The sequence below is a fragment of the Cnephaeus nilssonii genome (assembly GCF_951640355.1).
Source record: "Cnephaeus nilssonii genome assembly, chromosome: 19".
Classification (NCBI taxonomy): domain Eukaryota; kingdom Metazoa; phylum Chordata; class Mammalia; order Chiroptera; family Vespertilionidae; genus Cnephaeus; species Cnephaeus nilssonii.
Genome location: NC_137090.1, coordinates 47,128,385 through 47,133,513, shown reverse-complemented (window position 1 = coordinate 47,133,513; position 5,129 = coordinate 47,128,385). Strand labels below are relative to the sequence as shown.

Sequence of the window (5,129 nt, the reverse complement as noted above, 5' to 3'; positions counted from 1 at the left end):
AATCTCACTGTATTGAGGTGATGCTCCAGAGAATGGCAGTATTGCACCTTATTTTATACATACACTCAAAAGTGGAGATGTATGTGGGGTACATGAAATCCATTGCTTAGGGAGGCAGGAGAAAGCTGAGCAGAGAAATCTTTGGGATTAGATAAAAAGGAAAGTGATAGACACATGCCTCTCTTATACAGGTGCATACAGGGTAGTTAGCAGTCAGCAATGAACTTAATAGCAATGAGTAGATTTATGATCTCTACAGAACACAGAGCAGTGCCTGTGCTTGAAGGTGTCCAGAAAAAGAAAAATTCCTTTGACATTCTAAAGATATTTTATTGTAGATGCCAAAAGACAATAGACAGGCTCAGTGAAAGTAAAGATTGACCTTTGTCAGGGAAGATACTGGCCTAGCACATGACCACACACCATAAACTGCTTTTAGATAACAAGTTTTAATTTCAGGCCAACTTTGTGGTTAATTTATGTCTCTGAGTTTGAAAGGCCACCATGCAGGCCTTCCCTGTGCTAGTCACAGATGAGCCTGTGACCACTTGTCATTCACTTTCTCCTTCGATCACTTGTATCCCATGTCTTGCCACCAATCATGCCCCTTCTGTCACACCACATGGAGAGAAACCATCAAGGACTTGTATTATGCAAGCAACTGCAGCTTCTTGGCCACCTGCGGGCCTGGCCCACATGCCCACCTGGCTCAACACCCCAGTACCCATGAACCTTTTCTGTACCTGGGAGGTATACTGCTCCTACCACAGCTGTGTTCCCAGGTTGTGCAGCCTGACTTTAAAGAAGCTGGTGGTCTTGAAGGAGCTGGAGAAGGAGCTAATCTCCATGGTGATAGCAGTAAAGATGCATGCATCCATGGGCATCTTGAGGTCCCATGAGATTGTGCTGCCCCCCAGTGGACCAGTGGAGACCAACCTGGCACTGACCTTCTCCCTGCAATACTCAAGAGAGAAAGCAACAAGCTACAGATCATGCTGCAGCAGTGGAAGTGCTATAACAACAGGATCATCCTGGACTACAAGACAGTGGCCACAGGTGCCATCTGCCTGGCGCTGGGGTGATGGAGCAACCCCCGAGGGTGGCCAGCTGCTGAGCCTCAGCTACAGCAGCCAGGAGTCCTCCACCAAGGTGGCTAAGATCTGGATCTCCTCCCTGTCCAGTCAGCCTATTGACTATAAGGACAGGACCATGAAGGCCAGCCCAAAGGACAAGTCCACGGATAGCTACACGGAGGGAAATTCTGAGAGCTTCTCTAAGCTGGAGGCCAGCTGCAATGCCCCACAGAGGCAGGACCTGGGAGAAATTGATTTTGACTTGGGGCAGCCCAAGAAGCAGTAGCGATGCCTGCAACGAAACTGGAAGCAGAAAGTCATTGCACTGTTTCCCAGATCCAACGTGTCAGAAGAGGTTGTGGATTCCGATCCAGATCCTACAGAACATGTCCCCAAGGTGGAGGAGGACCTGGATCTTCTTTATGACACCCTTGAGAATCCCTGCTACCGTGAACCAGACATGCAGGATGACGACAGCATCCTCAGCAACCCCAAGCCCAAAACCAGGCAATACTTTGAAGGTCTGTCACACTCCAGCTGGCAGAGGGAGATGAGGAGCTTACACTGTGCCTGGAGGCAGAAGGAGCCTCCTCGGCTGGCCAACATGCCCATGACGACCCAGAGCCCAGGTGGCAAGCTGTTGAAAGACAGTGTCTCTGACTTGATGGCCTGAAGCACACCCACCACCAAGGTGGACAAGACCTGGATCTCCCCATCAAGCCAGCCCATCAACCACTTGGACAGTACGATGCAGGCAAGCACCAAGGTGGAGTCCATGGATAACTTCTCTGAGGGAGAGCCTGAGTTCCTTTTCTTTTAGTTGGAGGTCATCTACACTGCTGCCCACAGGCATGGCCTGGATGAAGATGACTTGGACCTGGAGAAGCCATTAGTAAGAAGGAGGTCCATGACCAGGCAACAGAACTACCAGCAGAAAGTTGCAGCATGGCTGCGCATGTTCCAAATGACAGAGGAGGTCCTCAACTTGGAACAGGACATTGAGTAGCAAGAACCCAATGTGGACAAGGTCCTGGCATTTCTGTTTCACAGGCTGGTGAACCCCAGTGACAGTAGCTCAAACATGGAAGATGATGACCATCTCCTAACACCTCCCATGCCCGAGCTCATGACATACTCTGAAAGCCTGTCAAGTGGCCCAGACTTGGAGAAGGGTGACAGAGTCCTTGGCACCCCCAAGCCCAAGCCCAGGTTATACTTTGAAAGCCTGTCAAGTGACAGTGGCTCTGATTGGGTGGCCCAAAGCATGCTCAAAGCTGGGGAGCAGCAGGCACAGCTTGAGGACATCCTGGAGTCAGAGATCTCTGCCCACGACATGCTCAATAAGATGATGCAGCCCAGTGGGCACATCACCAAGACCAAGTCACTTGTCATGCCCTCCAGCAGCTCCACGGGGAAGTAGCCTGCCTGCTGGGGCTGGAACAGGTGTCTGAATGTGTTGTCCAATAGCCTGATCAAGGAGCGCTGCCCAGACCCACAGAGCCAACTGCAGATCTTCAGGAAGACCGTGAACCACCAGCTGAACCACATCCTCATCTCCAATGACTGTCTGCCCAAGAGCATCATCCTCATCAACACCTCCGACAGGCAAGGGAAGTTCCTGTAAGACATCCTGCAGCAGCACACACTGCCTGTCGTGTGCACCTGCTCCATGGTTGATGTCCAGCAGGCCTTCAGATCCATCATCTCCTGGATGCAAAGATACTGCAACTGCAATACAGAGGCCCCAAAACCAGTGAAGATCACGGTGACAGGGGCTCAGCACTAATTCAGCACCATGTTGCGGGTCTTTGTGGAACGGCTATCCCACAAGAACCCAGACTGTCTGGGCTACATGTGCTTCCTGGTCATCCCGCTGGGTTCCCACCCTGTGGCCAGGTACCTGGGCTCCATGGATTACCACTACAACAACCTCTTCCAGGACATGGTCTGGCAGAACCTGTTCCACAACTTGCAGGCTCAGAGTGCTGTGCAGGACACACTGGACATTGTGTCAAGAATCACAGAATACATCACAGGGGCCAGCCGTGTCCACCAGCTGCCCATCTCTGAGGCCATGCTAATCTCTAAGACAAAGAGCCCAGGCAAGTTGTCCTCACAGAAGTTCATTCCCTTTGTGGGGGCAGTGAAGGTTTGAAGAGTGGAACCATCTTTAGCCACATCTGGAGACACATGATGCAGTCCCCTCATGCTCCAATGTGCTTTTGTCCACCACCAGGAAGGCCTCACACACCCCAACCTCCTCCCCATCAGTGAGTGGGGGCCCATCCTTCTCCAGCCAGGGTGTTGGTGCTGAATTGATGGAGCTGCAAGTGGATTACTGGATGGCAGCCCAGCCCACAAACAGGAAGAGAAATGGGGAGAAGGAAGACCTGCCTACCACCAAAAACTCACTCCAGTGCACCTCCCACTCTCTCCAGGTCAGTAGGCTGCCCTGCAGTGGGGAGGCCGCAACAACATCCACAATTTCCATGACTTTACTCACCAAGGAGAAGAACAAGAAGGTGATATGTTTTCCCAAGAAAACCAAGGACAAGGACTTGGAGTCCAAAAGCCAGTGCATCAAGGGCATTGGCCACTTGGTCTGCTCAGCCAAGGACCAGCAAAACATGCTGCGAGTCCTCATCGATGGCGTGGAGTGAAACGACGTGACCTTCTTTCAACTGGTAGTCCAGTGGTCCTCCCACGTCAAGCACTTTCCCATCTGCATCTTAGGACACAACAATTCCACCTCCTAGCCCTGCCCCTGCCCCTGCCCTTCAACCTGCCTGGGCCAAACCTAGGAGGACCCGGCTGCTTTTGTGTTAACATTTCAGTTTACTATGGAGACAGACCCTGGAAACACAAAGAGAAACCATTTTAAGTTAGAATGTGTTCATAACCTGGAAGCTAAGGGAGTTGCCCCCACTGGGATGCCCAAATGCTCTATTTAATAACCAACACACTACTGGAGGTGGGAGGTGAGGCCCGCACTGTTGAGCTAGAGAATCATGGAAGATGTGTTTTGGCCTCAGAATTTCCAACACAGGGTTCTGGCCTTGGAGACCTTCCCTTCCTGGAAACCAGGGCTTACTTAACCCTGAGAGCTGGCTCCAGCCCTGGCCCAGACTCAGAGCTGGGCAGCCAGAGGCAAAGGGATGGCCTCCCTTTGGGGCACCCTGAGCAAAACACGGAGGCCAGTCAGCCCAGCCTTGGACCCCAGCTGCCAAGGGCCCCAGCACCAGCCATCTATGGTTCCCAATGAATTTCAGCCTCACAAGGTGAAATTAAAAGTAGACCTGTATGGTGCAAACCTCCCAGGCACACTGGCTGGACAATCTGGTGCCCACCTTCCTGGGCAGTGACCCAACCTTCGTCCCTACCTCTTCATGTTATTACAGAACATTTTCTGCCAGCCATCAGGTGTTGGACCAGCTATTTACAAATTAAGCAACCTGCCCCTCCACAGCACAGTGGTCATATGGCCATTTGCTGGCTGTGAGCACTCAGGTAACTGCATCTCTCTGAGTGTTTCTTTCTCTGAACAAGAGGTGAATTGTGCAAACACACATGGTTTTTGTAGGGTGTCTATGGGGTCTTCCCTGGAAAGCTTTCTCTGGGTGCTGCACAGTGGAGAGGTCTGCAGCAGAGGCAGTGGTTGTGCTAAATGGTCATTTTTCTTCCCCATGATGAAGCCTCTGCCTCATATGTGATTTTCCTCTGGGCCTTGGGCGAAGCTCTTTTCTCATTTGATAAAGAGATTGGAGATTCCATTAGGGGTCTCTGTCCTGGGTGAAGCCAGATCAGATAGCCCAGGGGTGAGCAGTGGGGCCCAGGGTCACTCAGCTGCCTGAGAAGGGCTGGTTTGTGCTCATATATTCAGCAAATATATTAGAAGCCCTGCCAAGTACAGACACGACTCTAGGCACTGAACAAAATCCAGTGCACAGAGCAGACCCCAAGACTGCACTGCAGAGCTTCATTCTAGTCAGGATCAATTCAGAAACACTAGACTGCATAGGTTCATAGTGTCCACAGTACATTCGATGTGAAGATGAC

The 5,129-nt window shown here is 51.5% G+C and overlaps 1 pseudogene across 1 annotated transcript; it reads left to right on the top strand.

The window, feature by feature from the left end:
• Positions 1-696: 696 nt before the first annotated feature.
• On the top strand, positions 697-3,829 carry LOC307115727 (phosphofurin acidic cluster sorting protein 2-like; annotated as a pseudogene). The gene is made up of 4 exons: positions 697-1,740; positions 1,894-2,075; positions 2,124-2,489; positions 2,541-3,829. The product of its transcript is annotated as a phosphofurin acidic cluster sorting protein 2-like (transcript).
• Positions 3,830-5,129: the final 1,300 nt, after the last annotated feature.